An 18,042-nucleotide genomic window follows, 5' to 3' on the forward strand; every position below is an offset into this window, starting at 1 on the left:
ACATGAGTATGTGTTGTGTCCTATGCTATGGTATGTAGGCTGTTTATTGTTGAAAAGGCATGCTCCTGAAGATGTAAGGAATTTCTCTATAAGGCGACCTCGGGCATCCATGCGAGAAGAGCCCCAAAGAGTGTTGTGAGCATTAAGGTCACCTGTCCGGATGTATGGTTCGGGCAGCTGGTCAACCAGCGCCTCGAAGTCAGAGCTTAAAAGTGAAACACCAGGAGGAATGTATATGGAGCATACCGTTATCAACCTATTAAATATTATCAAGCGTATTGCTACAGCCTCAAGGATAGTGTTCAGAGTGACAGGGTGGCAGGCTAAGGATTTCCGGGCAATTATGGCCACACCGCCAGAAGAGTGTGTGCAGCCATCCCTGTCCTTTCTGAAGACCATGTAACTATTCAAGAAATTTGTGTGCTTGGAATTCAAATGTGTTCCCTGAACACACATTACACTTGGCTGATTAGCATGCAGTAGTTCGTATACATCGTCAAGATTTTGAAGAAGGCCTCTACAGTTCCATTGAATTATGTTTTCTCTTCCCATTATTTAGTGTGAGAGCTACTGGAGTGTGTGTGTTTGTTTATGTGTCGTCTTTCGGGGCTGTGACTCTCGCCTTTTTTGGCTTGTCGGGAGGCTTTGGCGTCGGGACGCGTTCCTTGCGCTGCGTTGCAAGCAGGAACGGCCCGACATCCATGTCGTCGTCGGATGTCCGAGGGGTTCCCGACGGACCGGGCCCCCCGGACTTGGCCCCCCCTCGGGAGCCCTTCGTTTGAGCCGCCACCGCCGAGGGCGTCCGGGGCGCCAGAGGTGGCACGGGCGGTGCGGTGGCGGTGGGAACCGGTGCGGGGCCCGTGGTGTCCATCACCTCGGTACCCTCCAACGCACTGGAGGACGGGGAGACAGAGGCGGGAGCGGCACCGGTCCCGACGGAAGACGTTTGCACCACAACCGCTGCTGCCTCAGCAAGCGGCGTGGTCGCGGGTTGGGCTGCCAGAGGCAACCCAGGGGGGGGCGGGTGAGGGACCAGGTCAGACTCGCTGAACTGGGTCCCTGTGGAAACGAGACGCCGCTCCGCCCCCCGGCGAGCTGCGTCGGCGTACCTCCCCAGGGGGAAAGAGGCGAACCTCTTTCGCGCCTCTGGGAAGGTAAGGTTCTCAGTGAATTTCACCTTGATGATCTCCTTCTCCTGTTTGAATTTCTCGCATGTTCTAGAGTAGGCCCCGTGGGGCCCCTGGCAGTTAGCACACATGAGGGTTTGCGATGGGCAGTTGTCTGATGGATGATCGTGTTGTGCGCACTTGGCGCATGTTAGTTGACCACGGCAGGCGGTAGTGCCATGCCCAAACCGCTGGCATTTAAAACACCGGGGGGGGGGGGGGGTTGGGGATGTATGGCCTGACGGGGCAATGAATGAAACCTGCATTTACTGATTCAGGAACTGTGGAATGGTCAAAAGTCAATATTACATGTTTAGTTAGGATTTCCTTGTTATCTCTACGAATCATGATACGCCTCACTGCTGTCACACCTTGGTCCTTAAGGCCTTCCAACAGATCGGTGTCAGTTTCATTCATTAGATCTGACTCAGAGATCACACCCTGGGAGCTATTAAGGCTGCGGTGGGGTGTGACCCTGATGTCGAGATCTGCGATGCGAGTTTGAGTCAAGAGATTTGTAGCTTGTTGCTTGTTATTCACTTCTACAAGAACTTCTCCTGTTCTGAGTTTTTTGGCTTTGTAGGACTGACCAACAATGCCCTCAAGAAATTTGGAGATCAGGAAGACAGACTTTGTGGCAAGGGGGTTCGACGCATCAACAGATTCGATTACCAAAAACCTAGCATAGTTGTCCGGCTTTGGGAATCTCGTCGTTGGCAACGGAGGAAAGGATACTTCGGTGCGGCCCCTTTTAGGGGGCCGATGTTTGGATTTGGAAAATTTGGAAGCCATATATCATAGTATAAAAGCAGGGAGACGGGGGTACTTTCTCCTTTGACCTTACCCTGGTAGTCAAAGAGGTCCCGGAGCTCCCTGCCTGGTAGACAGGCAGGGAGCCCATCGGCCGGAGCTTGACCAAGGCTTCGACGGCCACCGTTAGAGGTTTCTACCCTTCACCTTAAAAACACATCACCACGGTAGGACACAGCTTATGTTGGGGGGCTCGGGGTCCGCGGTATCGCCAGTACCGTCACCAAGATTGCTCAAGGTGCCCCGTGCGGGGTCGAAAGCAATATCCGAGGATGAGATTCTGTTAGGTACGCAAACCGAAAAGACCAACCATTTTTAATTGGTCAAGTAAAAATTCTACGAAGACCTCCTGTAGCTGTTTGAACGAAGGCTACGGGCCACCAAAGAACAACGAAGGCAATGTAATGAAAGCTGTTTATAGCCTGAATATGGAAAATTTCATCACTACAAAAATGCATGAAAGGTGAGAGGTTGCATGCGGGAGACTAACGGAGGAATTCAGGCTTCCATGTGTACTGCTTGGACTCGCAGATAATGCGGAAGGCTTCTTTGGTTTGTTGGTTGGTACCAAAAAATAAATGGCGTGTAATCCTTTCCTTCAAATTTCCATTCTTTCTCTTCCTCTTCGTTGTCCGTAGTTCTTGAACGCCTGGTCAGTACATTCACATTCAGGTATTGTCCCTCGAATTACGCGAACGCATCACCTCTCCAGCAGACGTTCATGTTCATAGGAAGTTCAGGTTGGCCACCGCTGTTTTGTGCCCTCCACTACTGTTCACTTCTCTTATATCCTTCACTTCTGCGCCCGCACAGTACCCATTTTTTCCCACACCGTTCGCCGACCACTAAACCAGCACCTAGTCATCTCTGGTGACAAGTACTCATGCAGTCCAAAACAAATTACATCACCCAAAGTATACACGCCACAATATAACTGTAAATTTCCAACACAACCTTTCCGAACTCTTCATAAGCATCACCCTATGTTCTGTAAACACGATACTTGCTAAAAGAGTCACTCAAATATTTCCACACTGAATGAGATAGGCATTTATCTATAGCGCATCCATTGTATTCAATGATTATTTCTCTTTCGGTGTTACTTTTATTTCCACCCAGTTCATCACCATACTATCAGCCAACTGTACAGGTACTTTGGGTCACCTTCGCTCTTTTCGTCATCCTACATTTAGCAACCTTCGTGGGGCTTTCGGTTTTATTCCATGAACAGACTTTACGGACATCATTCATGGGCCTTATTGATGAGGCGTCCTTCCGTTATTTCCTTACAGGCAGACATCTGTTTGTTTAGAACACGCGCTGGCTTTTTATTTTGTTGTCCTACTAAGAACCATACTCTCGGGTTAGTTCTTGAAGACTTGTTAGTTCTTGTATTTTGGGAGAACTGCTAAGTACCTACTTTGCGAAAGACATGAAGGGCAGGCTGTGTCGTTTTTTTCTATGCAACTTCTCACCGCGCAGTACTGGTGACGCTTTGTACTTTTAGCTGAGTTACTATCGTCGAAAGCCCAACGAAATGCACCGATTCTAAAAGCGGCCGCCAGAGAAATATAGGCGCACGATACAAAGGCAAAGATGTGAGCCATTGCCGTCAGAGAAATGTAGGTCAGGTTTTAGTAGAGGTAGCTGGCACCGAAACAAGAAGACAAAGCTGTTAAAGAGGAGAAGAACAAATGGACCCGCGAGAGCACCCCGGCAAAGCATTAGACGAACCTCAAAAAAACGCTAGGCTGAAAACAGGGCGTCATAGATCTATGAGCCTAGCCATCACTCGAACGTCTGCTAACCCGCCTCCACACATAGCCTACGTCGGAGTTTCGTTCATCCCGGCAGCTGTGCCGTTTTCCGAGATAAACGACATACCCTTCCTTTATGGCCTTTCCACAGTAGTCTGACGACCGCGGATTTCGTAATTCGAGCCCATGCCGCCACGCCCTGATCGTGCTTCTCTCTAGACCTTTATTAGAGCCCATGCTGCATCAACATGATAGTGACCATGCCAGACTTATTTGCTTCGTTCGAGACCTTACTGCACCACTTTTCAAAGCTCAATACAAAAGCAGCCGAAGGCGAGATTGAGGGAGTTGATTTCATTAAATCTTTGGAAACATTCTCATGACTGTGCGCCATCTCCTAATCAGGGTAGTCATAAAATCATTCTCAATAGAAAATGTCTTCAAATGGGTACTACAGCACCTCGGTTTTGGTAATTACCTTGTATCTCTAAGTCTGAAGCAATACTTTTGAAACAACTAAATATATAGAGAGCAAGGAAACACAGCAATTTTTCCTAGCCAATGAATGTTGTTTGAATGCGTATAACGAATAGACCAGCAACCTTCAATTTTTTTTTACTTAGTAATACCCAAATTTTAAAAGTCCAAGCAGTAACAGAAGAATAGCATCTTCAAAACAAATTTAAAAAACATCAGCCCACGGAAGGTACGCTGGGTTCCACACGTTGTCTAAAAAAGCTTCGTGTAGTGACGGTGAAAAAACTTTGGTTGATTGAGAAACTCAGAAAACTACCACACTACCAGAGATCCAAAACGTGCTCCTTAGAAATTTGTGTAACACTTTGCTAAAAAAGGCCTAACATTTCTCTATAGAACGCAGGTTGTATTCGTCAATTCTAAAAATCTCACATCGAAAGAATTCCTTGCCAAGCACTGTATGAGGTCAATTGTAATTTCTTAAAAAATACACGAGAAAAAGACTGCTAGCGCGTCATAGAGAAAAATAAAATGTGACGAAAAAAGCATTGAAAGGGTAATGTTTTTCTCGGGAGAGTTAAAAAGCTTCAAGTTACAAGTAAAAAACTACCACGCGCAGCGATATCAGTCGCGTCAGAAACATTTACGAAGAGTATAAGTACTGAGCCGCGGAGCGGTATTTTTACGCCTTCAAGGAGAGCCCTTGGAAGACCCAATTCACTGCCCGAACAACACTCTGAAACAAATTTTTCCCAATGGCTGTGCTGCGTATCATGTAAGTACGCCTGGTTGAAAGAAAAGTGTGAAAGATAAAATTCCAGATATGACGGAGCGTCGATGATGAAGAATTTTTTTCGCTTAGTTTCTAGCTTAGGTAGGAACAATACCCGCAATAATATATGTATACATATATATATATATATATATATATATATATATATATATATATATATATATATAGCCCATAAAGTGGAGGGGAAAATCACCCCACCGGTAGCGTAGTGGTTATCGCACCAGACCGGTATTCTGGAGGTCGTGGGTTTGGTTCCCACCTGGCGGACATTTTTTCTTCAATTTCTTTCTTTTTTTCCTAATTCTTTATCTGTCGAAATGACCTAACACATCCTCCCCTTTGCTTTCCGGGGTTTTTTTGAGTGCCAACTCTTATTTGTGTTTATTTTCAAAGAGCCTTTCATTTCCTATTCTGATTCGCATATATGTATATATATATATATAATGCCGCGAACCATACACATTGGGTTTGTTTATTTGTGTTTTCCTTTTACCGCTTGGCTGCGCCGGTCTGTGTTATCTCTGCGCCAAGGGAAGCGCGTGTTCCATTCTTTCTTTCTGTGCCGCATGTGTTATCTGTTGTGATAGGGAGAGCATTCCCATCTAACTTGAACAGCCCAGAATAATCTTCTTGGATCTACTATGTTCTCGATGCGAATCGACGTTTCGAGAACCACGCGCGCCAAAAGATAAAAAGCCTGCAGTGCGGACGCCGGGGCATTCGATTCGACGACACTCGCCTGTGCAAGTCACTTTGTTGACCGCTGCTTCGCCGCCTCTGTATTCTCTTGAGTTGTTAGGGGAGCGCAAGTTCGCTCCAATAAACGTGTTTCTCATTCAAGACAACTGCATCGTCCTTGTCTTCGTGACATCTGGTGGAGGTGCTGGGTAGCACCCTTCATGCCCACTACAACCTCGGGAAGCCGCCAAGCCAGTCCAACAAGAGCCAGCCTCCGCCTGCAAGATTTACCACCCGAGTTCGGTTTGATGCCAGGAGGGCCCAAGAAAAGGAACGCTGCAACCAACACCATGGTGCAAGAAACAACGTCGCCAATCATCCTGCAGCAGCCCCGGGAACCGCCATCGTTCCGGGGAGCCCCCGCTGAAGACCCCGAAGAATGGTTGGAGAAGCTGGAGCGCGTCCGCATCTTCAACAGGTGGGACGACGAAGAAACTTTCCGGCATGTCTTCTTTTACTTAGAAGATGCTGCTCGAACTTGGTTCGAGAACAATGAGAGTTCTTTGACCGACTGGACTCACTTCAAAAGGGAGTTCCTTAAGACATTCACTACCGTTGTGAGAAAAGAGCGAGCTGCACTTATGCTTGAAACTCGGACACAACACCCCAACGAAGGGGTCGTGATCTTCGTTGAGGAGATGAAGCAAAACACAAATAAGCAAACCCAATGTGTATGGTTCGCGGCAATATATATATATATATATATATATATATATATATATATATATATATATATATATATATATATATATATGTGTGTGTGTGTGTGTGTGTATGGAGAAGGTAGCGGCCTAAAACCTGTGCCAATATTTTCAATGTATCGACAAGGGGTGTTCTCTTTTTCAAGGCGTAAGGGTTCCTTTCTGGCACACTGTTTTATAGGTGGACATGGAGTAGGAGAGAGCGGGCTGGAGGTTGTTTAAAAAGAGGCTAGGGGGGGGGGGAAGCACAGTGGGTCAATGGTCGGTTGAAAGGAGCGAAATTGTGAGAGAGAAACGGAGCTTTGGTCATTGTGACAAGACCCCTTGAAGAGAGAAAGACGGAAGACTACGAGAGCGGCGAGGGGAACAGAGACGAATGGTTAAAGCTGGGCTGTGGTGTTGCTGGGCGACCTCAAAACAGGTTTCCGGGAAGTTTGGGGCAATGGCTGGCGTCTTGCGGGTGCAATTCTAAGGTAGCTGAACTTCGTGTAAGAGACAAAACTCGTAAACAACAACAGCCCGTATAGCCCGAACAATTCTGTGTGAGGAGGCCAGTGTTCGGAGAAGAATAGAAGTGGTATGCGCAGGTACGGTTCACGGGGAGCTTTTCGGTTGTTTCAGGAGCTTTTTTGTTTTTTTCCTTTTCCTTATGTTTGCGTGTGTGTGTAAAGTAGATAGTAAGACAAAATTTCGAAGGTCGAAGGAGGCGAATGCGCGTGTCATGCCGGAATAGGCTAGGAGCAAAACGGGAGTAAAGAAAAAACATGAAAGGAATACAGTAATTGTATTCAAGTAACAGCTTCGAGGATATGTATGTATGTATGTATATATATATAAATCATGAGACAGATAAACTCACAAAGCGCGCAAAAATAGTATAAGTAAAGAGTCGGATACACAGCAAGAACAATAACAAACAATGTTTACTTACGTAGCGGCAACGGGACTTGCCTTCATCAGAGTAAAGTTACATGATTTTGCTGTCGCAAACATTTTGAACACATTTCTTATATAGGTTTGCATAAAACTGTGAGAAGGAGCGGAAAATGTTTCGGAAATGGAGTGTGTGCATACAGTCCGGCTACGCCTATGTTACAACATCAACAAACAAACAAACAAACAAACAAACAAAAAATAATAAAAAAGGGGGGGGAGCGAGAGAGAGAAAAAGGGGGTGGTGTTAACAATGCAGCATTCATGGTTGCACCATGACGGGTCAACGTATGCCGCACGGGCTGCAAGTTCAGACAATGGGGGAACTGGACAACCGCGGTTTGAAAAGAAAGGGAAGAGTATACAGACAGGTATTCAGTTGCTGGGGAGACTGGTTCGGGAGGAAGCGAAGATGGGTGTGCCTCCCGCGGATGAAGAGAATAGATAGGGGGCACAAAAGAGCATTTCACAGAAGCTAGTAATTGAACAGGAAATAGGTAGGGTCACAAAAGGTTAAACATGAATAGATCACAAAGAGTTAAACATTCTTAAGTGGTGGTGGGAACGAGGCCTCCTTCCCCAGGACAAATGGCATTGTTGAGCCGCATTAGACTAATAAAGCTGCTGTATTAGGAGAGTTTCTGCGAATTCTGATGGCAAACTCGAGGGTAGGAATAATGAACATAGTTATAAAAATTATGAAGCCGCTAATTTTAATCGAGGGATAAGCACGTTAGTTTTCCGTAATTAAAATTAGCGTCTGAATAATTTTTATTACTATGTTCATTATTCCTACCCTCGAGTTTGCCATCAGAATTCGCAGAAACTCTCCTAATACAGCAGCTTTATTAGCCTAATGCGGCTCAACAATGCCATTTGTCCTGGGGAAGGAGGCCTCGTTCCCACCACCACTTAAGAATGTTTAACTCTTTGTGATCTATTCATGTTTAACCTTTGGTGACCCTACCTATTTCCTGTTCAATTACTAGCTTCTGTGAAATGCTCTTTTGTGCCCCTATCTATTCTCTTCATCCGCGGGGGGCACACCCATCTTCGCTTCCTCCCGAACCAGTCTCCCCAGCCACTGAATACCTGTCTGTATACTCTTCCCTTTCTTTTCAAACCGCGGTTGTCCAGTTTGCCCATTGTCTGCACTTGCAGCCCGCGCGGCATACGTTGACCCGTCATGGTGCAACCTTGAACGCTGCATTGTTAACACCACCCCCTTTTTCTCTCTCTCGCTCCCACCCCCCTTTTTTATTATTTTTTGTTTGTTTGTTTGTTGATGTTGTAACATAGGCGTAGCCGGACTGTATGCACACTCTCCATTTCCGAAACATTTTCCGCTCCTTCTCACAGTTTTATGCAAACCTATATAAGAAATGTGTTAAAAATGTTTGCGACAGCAAAATCATGTAACTTTACTCTGATGAAGGCAAGTCTCGTTGCCGCTACGTTAGTAAACATTGTTTGTTTGTTCTTGCTGTGTATCCGACTCTTTACTTATACTATATATATATTAATATAGATATATATATATATATATATTATCAAGGATGCAGAATCATAGCACCCGGTAGTCGGTTGAGGTTTAATGGTAGGGGTGAAGACCATAGCAATGCAGTTCCGAGCGTTGAGACAACACAGCTGATTACTGGCGCATGCACTTCCTGGGGTATATCTTTTTCCATTGTCGGGTCTTTGCCCATATCGCCGTTCCTGGATTGCATATATTCGGACCTCCCTCTCCTACATGGTTGATGGTGGTACGGCGCATACCCCGATGGCTTGATGGTCTCTTGTATCCCGCCATTATGCTTGCTACGATCACCCCCCGTGCAAAAGCAGCCATCCTGGCTTCTTAGGGGGATGTCGACACCAGGAAGTCATTACAAGGCTTAAGTCTCTCAGCGTGCACTGTTTCACGGTCCCGGCGGAAAAGATCCGAGGGCGGATTGACGGGTTCAACAAGGATGGCCTCAAAGGCGATCACTTTGTATGAACCATGATAATTCGACCCAAAGTTTAATGACAGAAAGCCGTACATCCGAACCGAGATCAAGCGTCTGAGGGGTTGTGGTATCGTCACGACGATTCTTCTGGCGCTGTTCGTCAGCAGTTGTAAGAGAACGGGAGGGTTCACGACATTCTTCGGCGTGCCGCGCTATTTGTGAAACCAGCGTGATTCTGCGGATGCAGGGTTGTAAGGGGATATTGTATCCAGAGTGCATGTCGGTTCACGTCAGTAAAGCAAGACAAACGAGGAAGATCCAGTCATCGCCCTCTGGCCTATAAGGTACGTTACATACAGGAAGACGGGGTGCTCTAATAATACACACATTGAAAGCATGTTGCCCGGAGTCCGGTTGAATCAATCCGTGAGCCCTCTTGTTTGCGGGTGGTACGCTAAGCTTTGTGCATAAATAATATCGTGGGACGAAATACTTGTGGTGTACAAAGAACACCACTAAGTCTCAGGACGACCACGCCAAGGTTAGCATGTGTTATTCGAGCATAAACAATCAGCCACACAGTTTGTAAATGCGCCTTGTAAGTGCGCACCTAGCTTTGTTTGTCAACTAATCCACGCCACAAAAATAGGGTAAATATGCGGCTGCGGTTTGTCTCGTTTTCTTGCGTGATTCAAGCTCGTGTTGAGGCAAGTGATATCCCCTATTCTATTATTTATTTGCCCTTGGTTAGTTGCATGGTAATGCGAAGAAGCGTTCTTAACAAAGAAGGGATTGTAGATGGAGGCGTGCTATTGTGTACTGCTGAGTATTTGCTAGTGCCTTTACACGCACATAGTCGGTATCGGTAGGATTAGTATGGGTCTGTCTAGTCCGCCGGCATTCTCCTATATTCCCGCTGTTATACCAGCGCTTTGTAAAAAACAACGCGGAGCATCGAGGTTTCTTGAAGTGGAGTGTTTGTTTAAGTGCGATGATTATTGATACGTTGTGTTCTGCGTTCTGCCAACCAATAGATTGCCGATCATTGCAGATTGCGTTTCATATGCCCACATTTCAGGCTAAGCGGTACTCTTCGAAGTGTTCTTGGGATCTCATTACGCGTGTGGGGTACTGGGTTGATGGTAGAGGCTGAAATGCTTAATTGGGGCTCAGTTGGTTGAATTTAGGCGATGATGGTTCAACTTTCATATCATGTGCCTATTCCGGTATTACCTGCTTATCAACAGGCTTAGAAAAAGATTGCAAGTGAATCAACACATTTTGTGCAAACATCTATTTTATTGGCACAAGAATTTCACTTTTGTGTTCAAATGCCACGTAGGTAGTACTGTTGGCGAAAAAAGATTTCATTATATGGCTTTGAGTATGAAAAACAAAGATTGGGTATCTCCGTCAATTTTCAAGCGAATGTGATATTATTAATGAATACATTGCACATGTTAGGGTTTAAACTGAGGGTTTCAGCGGTGATTTGTCTATTTTGATTAAGGTTGGATTGTTGGCTGTCTTGTTGGCTGTAAACTGTGAGCGGCTTGACGGAGTAAGCCTTAATGACGAAGCATAAACGTGTTCTCTTATTCAGGCAGTCGGGAATGCGGAGGAATACGGTTAGTATAGCAGTCTTATTTGCGAAGACGTCCTAAGGTGGCAGCCCTCTCAATAGTTGAGCATTGCTGCTGCAATGGGGGTATTCCAGTGTGTCAGCCTGTGGTGATATTTACTTTCAGAGTGGTCCGTTGCTGCTTACTTCTGCGCCTGGTAGTGTTTACAGGACCGCAGAGTAAATGATCACTGCCTACGCAGACGCGGTTCGGTGTGTAACAGAAGGTTATCGCCCACAGAGCTGGCTGTTTGGCAGTTGCAGATTGTTAGCGCCTGGTGGAGAATTTGACCTGCTACAAGATTTTGGTGCTACAAGCTACCTGCTACAAGCTGCTACAAGATTTTGGTGACTCGTACCTGTACCATGGCGGAACCTCCTGTGTGACAGGCACGCACTGGCGCCTTGGCGCCTAACGCAGCGCCCGCGACTACTTTTCGGCCTCCGCCGTAACGATGAACCCTCTAGTTGGCTCCATGGAGCAAAATGCCCCTCGAAACATCCAATTTCATTACGCTTTTGTGCGTAGGCTACAAGCATAATTGGGTGCATTGTTTTTGTTTCGTGTATGGTTTCCTGTAGAGCACCTTGTTTAGCATGGAACAGGCTGGTGAGGACCCGCGAGGTGAGGTCGGGAGCATCAATAGTCTTGTGTGGGTTGCCGATTGCAGCAACGACTATGATATACCTATTACAGCTTAGTTGAAATGTTGTGATGAACTGAAGAATACATCGGAAGTTGCCTTTGGCTTCATTGGGAGTGCGTCGTAGCGAGGAGGGCTGATACCTATCGTTATAAAGCGGCCGCTAACGAAGAGGCCGATGTAAGTGTATATGTGTTCCTCTGAGTGTGTCAAGGCGATACCTTCCAAAACGATGTGATATGTGGTTTTATCAAAAACACATTTGCTATATTGCGCGGATAATGCTTTCTAGCCGTATTTGTTGGAGATTCCTGGTATATTGTTCTACATGAATGATGATTTTACGCGACAATAGGTGAAGGTAGAAGCTCCATCATATGTACAAGATACACGCTATTTAAGTTGTGGGGTTGAAGATGTGTTTTGCGCTATACTCCAAGAAGTTAGGGATAAACGGAAAATAATTGTGTTCATCACCTGATTTATTCACCCTCATTTCATTTCTACAATGAAGAAACAACCAGCGCAAGCAAGACGAGGACGAGGAAGGCGAAAAACACAGCGCTGCCTTGCCCGTCCTCGTCTTTCTTGCGGTGGTTGTTTCTTCATGATAAATCTCTACCAACTCGCCGAAATTGCCATATTAGTACAATTTTTATAAACTTGTCCACCAATATTATCTCTTCCGGCGTACTTCCGAAGGACGTTTTTCCTACCTGTAATATATAGGTAATCCTCTTTTCTGATTTCGAACTATTGAAAAGCTTTGTTTTTAGTTGCTTGGCCATATCGCCTGTATGACTTTATATATTTTAACTTATTTTCAGACTGACCACTTTTTTGTTTGCGCACTTTGTCAGCCTAATTGAGGCTACAGACATTCCGGGAATAGAAGAGTGTGGGGACCACACGGTAAGTGTAATTTTGGACAACTTAAACTATAGAAGAATACAAAATAAACGAAAACACAATAACATGCCCACAATGTCGAGCACAAAATTTAGTTGGGGCACTTGTTCTGGTTAGCTGCTATAATAAGGAAGTACTATTGCATAGTCAATACCTTCCAGGTGGTGTGAGCCTCATTCTGCTGCTCATACTTCCACTGGCAATTACACCACTGGGATAGGCAGGAATTTCCGGTGCGGCTTTTGGCATAGGCTGGTAATCCGAATCAGCAAATTTGCGGCGAGAAACTCGACGTATATTATGTTGTCTTTGGACAACCCATTAATATTACTGTATTCATGCAGCGTTGTATATACGGGAGCAAATGCTCCGGGCTTTTTTAGAAGTAAGTATCAGTGCTGTGAACGAAAGTGATGTCGCTTTATGGGCACGTGAAACTAGGAAAACGTGCGTATCCCGGCTCAAATGTGGGGTATGATGAGTAGCAGAAATAATATTGCGCGTCTCTGTGATCAATTGACGTTCCCGCCACTGTTTTACGTGTTTGATAGCACCCGATATTTTGTCGCCATCTTCGGTTCACACACAAAAAAGTGTACATAGGGCAGACTGGAAGGTGCTTCAATGAGAGGGAAAGGAGCACAACTGGACAGTTGCAAATAAAGCTGGTGGCAACCTATCTGAGCACTGCAAAAGTTGCAAAGGTAGCCCCCTGCTAGATAGGACAAAGTTTTTGCGGAAAGCACGAGGTAAGCTTGAGCACGAAATTATGGAAGCTCTTTTTATCAGACAGGCAGGGGCTAACTGCGTTAGTACTCCGTCCATATCACTGACAGATAGAGAAGTAGCGTTTTTAGAAATGAGATGCATTTTGTCGTCACAATGCTGTTAGTATTTTAGTTTTGGGCATATAAGCAGCATCTTTTCAATAAATTCCAGTTGGAAGTTCGGCACCGTGTTGTGTGTTACGTGTTTCTTCTTCGTCCCTGTTTTAGCGCCGATTAATTTTTTTAGCAGTATGTACCAACTCACCCACATCAAACTTTTGTTACTAAAGTCAATCGGTGTCGCGGGCAACATGTTGAACACCCTTTGTAGTTATATGTCGGAGAGAACCTTTCGCGTCAGAGTTGGTTGTGCACATTCAAATGTTCACGTGCAAGAAAATGGCATGCCACAAGGTGGAGTGTTGAGCTGCACTCTCTTCATAGTAAAAATGAACTCTGTTGGAAAGGCACTGCCACCTACAATCTCTTATTCCATGTATGTAGAAGACGTGCAGATGTCTTTTAAATCGTGTAACCTGTCCATCTGCGAACGTCAAGTCCAGCTCGGCGTCAAGAAACTTGCCGGCTGGGCTGACAAGAATGGCTTTAATCTTAATCCCGCGAAGAGCTCTTGTGTTCTGTTCTCCAGGAGGCGTGGCGTCCACCCGAATGTGCCAATTCCTCTAAACAAGGAGCACAAGTTTTAGGTATTTTATTCGACGAAAAACTTACATTCATCCAACATATCAGACAGCTCAAATGCAAATGCTTAAAAACAATGAATATTCTTAAGGTCCCCTCACATCAATATTATGGGGCCCAGAAACAACTCCTGCTGCGCCTGTACACAGCGTTGGTGGGGTCTCGGCTCGACTACGGCAGTGTCGTGTATGGGTCGGCTACAAAAACAGCACTGAAAATTCTCGACCCAGTGCTGCATCTTGGCCTTCACCTCTCATGTGGCGCATTCCGCACTAGCCCTGTTGAAAGTCTTTATGTCGAGTGCGACAAATGGTGCATAGGGCATCAGCGGGAGTATGTTGACCTGGTGTATGCATCCAAGATCGTGTCTCTGACCAACCATCCTTTTAATCCCATCATCAGCAATACATCAAACTTGCAACTCTCTTTAAACAGGCCATCTATTTCCTTACCTTTCTCTCTCAGGGTTAGGTGGGAGGTTTCTGCACTCAATGTCCCCCTTTCAGACACGCACAAGACACCCATTCATATTTTCATCGCACCATGGCATCTTCGTCCTGTAACAAGCGACCTGTCATTCACTCTTGTAGAAAAAAATAGGGTACCCAGGAATGCAATTCTGCAGCACTCCCTGTTCCTGCAGGACAAGTACAGGTGCGCAGAATTCTACAGCGGCGCGTCCAAAACTGGTTCTACTGTCTCTTGTGCCAAATTTTAGAGTTATCAAAACAATGAATTTTCACAGCAGTAGTAACACGGCAGAAGCGTTTGGCATTTTACTCGTGTCAAATCACATCCTCGAACATAAGATTCCAAAGTCCATCGTCTACACAGATTCTCTAAGCGTTGTGCAGGCATCGTCATCAGGAAGGTCGTCAAAAAACTGTAATCAATGTTCTTTTAAAGGTCATAATGACTGCATTTGCTTCAGATTTAGAAATAACCATATGCCGGGTACCAGGTCACTGTGGGATCCCTGGAAATGAGACCGCTGATCAAATGGCTGGTGCTTCTGCTCTCATGACCACAGTTGACATAACAACAGTACCTTACACCGACCTAAAGCCACACATCAGACGACAGCTTCGTAACACATGGCAACTAGACTGGAGTCAACAAACAGACAAGAAACTACACGTAATAAAACCACAACTGGGACGCTACATAACTGACTCACACAACAGATACACTGAAGTCGCCCTGGCTAGGCTGCGGATAGGCCACACACATGCGACGCACTCCCACCTGCTCACTGGAACTTCGGGACCCACGTGTAGCAGGTGTGGAAAGGGCCTATTTGTAGTCCACATACTAATCACATGCAGAGCACTTGACACAACACGACAAAAACATTTCCCTGAATTATACAGACGACACATTCCTTTGCACCCATCATATTTTTTAGCCGACGAACCAATGTTTTCTAGTCAGCGTGTTTTTAAGTTTTTAGCTGAGGAGAAGTTTCGACAACTCGTGTCATATCACGTGTAATCATCCTCTATTGTCTTTTGTTTTGCACCACTTTTACTTTTAGACACATGTTCTAGTAATTACGGTCTCATCACAATTAAGTAACTTCTTTTTGGCGCTCTTTGCCCATACTCGGCCTTACGCCAATAAAACCCAGCTATCATCATCAGAGGGGACACCAAGCTTCCAAGCGCGGCGAGATAATCTCACACGAGACCGTCATAGGTTAAGCTTGCGGCATCTGCCGCGGATGAAGAAACTGCACGGCCACCGCAATCAGCATTTCACTGCACAGCCACGCAACGAAGTGCGGCCGCTATCCTCTCGTCCATCAGGTGCCGCTAACTCCTGCTTCGCCATCCAAGCTATCAAGCTTTGCAGTCCGCCTTGGTTTTCTTTCTGACATTATCTAGTCCCTCTCCCGCGGTTGCTGCGATGGACCGTTTCGCCTCCTATATACTTTCGTTCCGTGCCTGAGTGCAGCGTTTGCCCAAAGGAAGGCGGGATTTCACAAGTGCATTGTCCATACAATATCCTCACTCTTACAACATTGGAAACAATCTACTGGGTATTACAAGAAACTCACACTATCTCCACGCCGTGAAGGATGCAACGGTGCGAAGCACTGGGACAGAATTTGTGTGTATTATGTGGATGAGTGTTATGTTGCGTGCACGATGATGCCCTCAAAATTTATTTATTGATTCATGGTGCAATACGTGCAGTGCGAAGGACAAACGTCACGCGCAAGAAAAGTCGCATCCCAGTACTTCACAACTTTAGCGTCGTTCACGGCGTGGACATGGTGTCATATATTGGCCCGAAATGAAACGAAGTGAAACGACGCCTTGCGTGTTTGGAATGCTGTAAACTAGCGTTGAACTGCACGAGCCAGTTTTTGTCCAAGTCGATGTTCAGAATGTTAAAGTCTCCGACAAGTATAAATGGGGCTCTGCTCCACACCCCAGTCGAACGGCGTGCCAAACCTGCATTTTGATCTCGTGTTTGAGCGTAGCTCGCTCTCGTATAGCTCGCTGTAGTCACTGCGCACGGACAACGAGGAACTTGAAGAGAGACCGTTGGACGGCGGACGGACATTGTGAGGCCTTCAGGCGCTCCGCTCCGCACCTAATAACGACAGGAACTGAGGGCGAGTTTAGATTTGTTTATCAGATAATAGGCGAAAACGTATTATTAAAGCATCGAGCTGGGGAATAAAACCCACCTGAAAGTAGCAAAAGAAAACCTTGTAGACAAGTGCGGGCGTTTAAAAACAAGCTTCTCAACTAGAGAACTGAGTCACTGCATTAGAGCAATATCCCAAGAATAGAAACCCTCACTTTGACTGAAGGTGAAAACAATTCGGACACTCTGGGGAAAATAGGCGGCGCCCTATCTGTACCTTTCGAAAAAATAGAAATTCAAGTTTTTCAACGCGTCCCTCTCAATAATCCTAGAGCACAGCCAAACATTTTTCTGGAGTAACAGAGCAGTCCTAAGTGAGATTCAGTGCTCCAAAAAGCAAAAAAGGGGCCCGCTCGAAGTGAAGTCTCGGTTATTCACTCCCGTCGCCGTCGTATATGGAGCGCATTCGCTGAACTTTCAAGAAGATCCTTCGAATGGCTATTGAGCAAAAGAAGGGAAGGGCTGGTGACGGCAACATTCTGTCCCGAAAACAGGTGTCGTGGCCCATCGGGCACATTCACAATAAATAATACGTGAAAAAAATAGCAAAATTCCTTAGTTTCCTGTTGAAGTTCTTTTTTTTGTATTGCTGTTTCGGTGCTCGCGTGCGAAGAAAAGGGATTAATTTCTTCTAGAATAGGTTCGAATTTCTTAACCAAAACATTCTATCGGAGCAACACGAAGAAGAAGAACTTTTTGTTCTTCTCTATCAATTTATTTTCATTCTCGTTATCAGAATGGTCGCGGTAACATGAAACGCCTCGAGCAAGGAAGTTTTTGCAGGTTTTAACGCTATAAAAATTTGCTCATAAATGGCCAGAGTAAGCAAGGTGGCGGCGTCCAAATTCTTGACAGGAAATATTATTAAAAAGACATAATGTCGCACTTTTCTTCAATAGCAGAAGATTTGAATTGTCTGGCTTTGGTCTGTCAAAAACTTTTTAGGTTATGTAGCGGCCGCCGAATAAACCGACAAAAAAATAATTTTACACTTTGAAGCATAAACTACCCTAACGAAAATACTCTAAAACTACTACTTGGTGGCGACTTCAACATCGGTGTACAGAAGCCGCGGGCTCTGCAAGCGTCTTTCCTTTCAGACTAGTGATAATAGCAAACGGCTTTATGATTTCCACTGAAAAAGGGATAGGTGTAACAATGCAAACAGTAATTTTAATTGATATTTTTATCACCATCCCCATTATGAACAAAATGGGATCTTGCAGCTTTTTCTCAGGCGTAAGTGACCTCCTACACATTCATTTTTTTTTTTGCAAAACGTCATGGTCACGAAACGCAAGCAAAAGTAGCGGCTTCTCTAATATTTCAGCAAAGAACACCATCAACATTGGATTATTTTATAGCCGCCTTATAAAAAAAACCTGGAGTAGCATATACCGCGGCGAAACTTCATAGG

This window comes from Haemaphysalis longicornis, unplaced genomic scaffold (assembly GCF_048455015.1).
Source record: "Haemaphysalis longicornis isolate Haplotype H1 unplaced genomic scaffold, Haemaphysalis longicornis Haplotype H1 scaffold_14, whole genome shotgun sequence".
NCBI lineage: Eukaryota > Metazoa > Arthropoda > Arachnida > Ixodida > Ixodidae > Haemaphysalis > Haemaphysalis longicornis.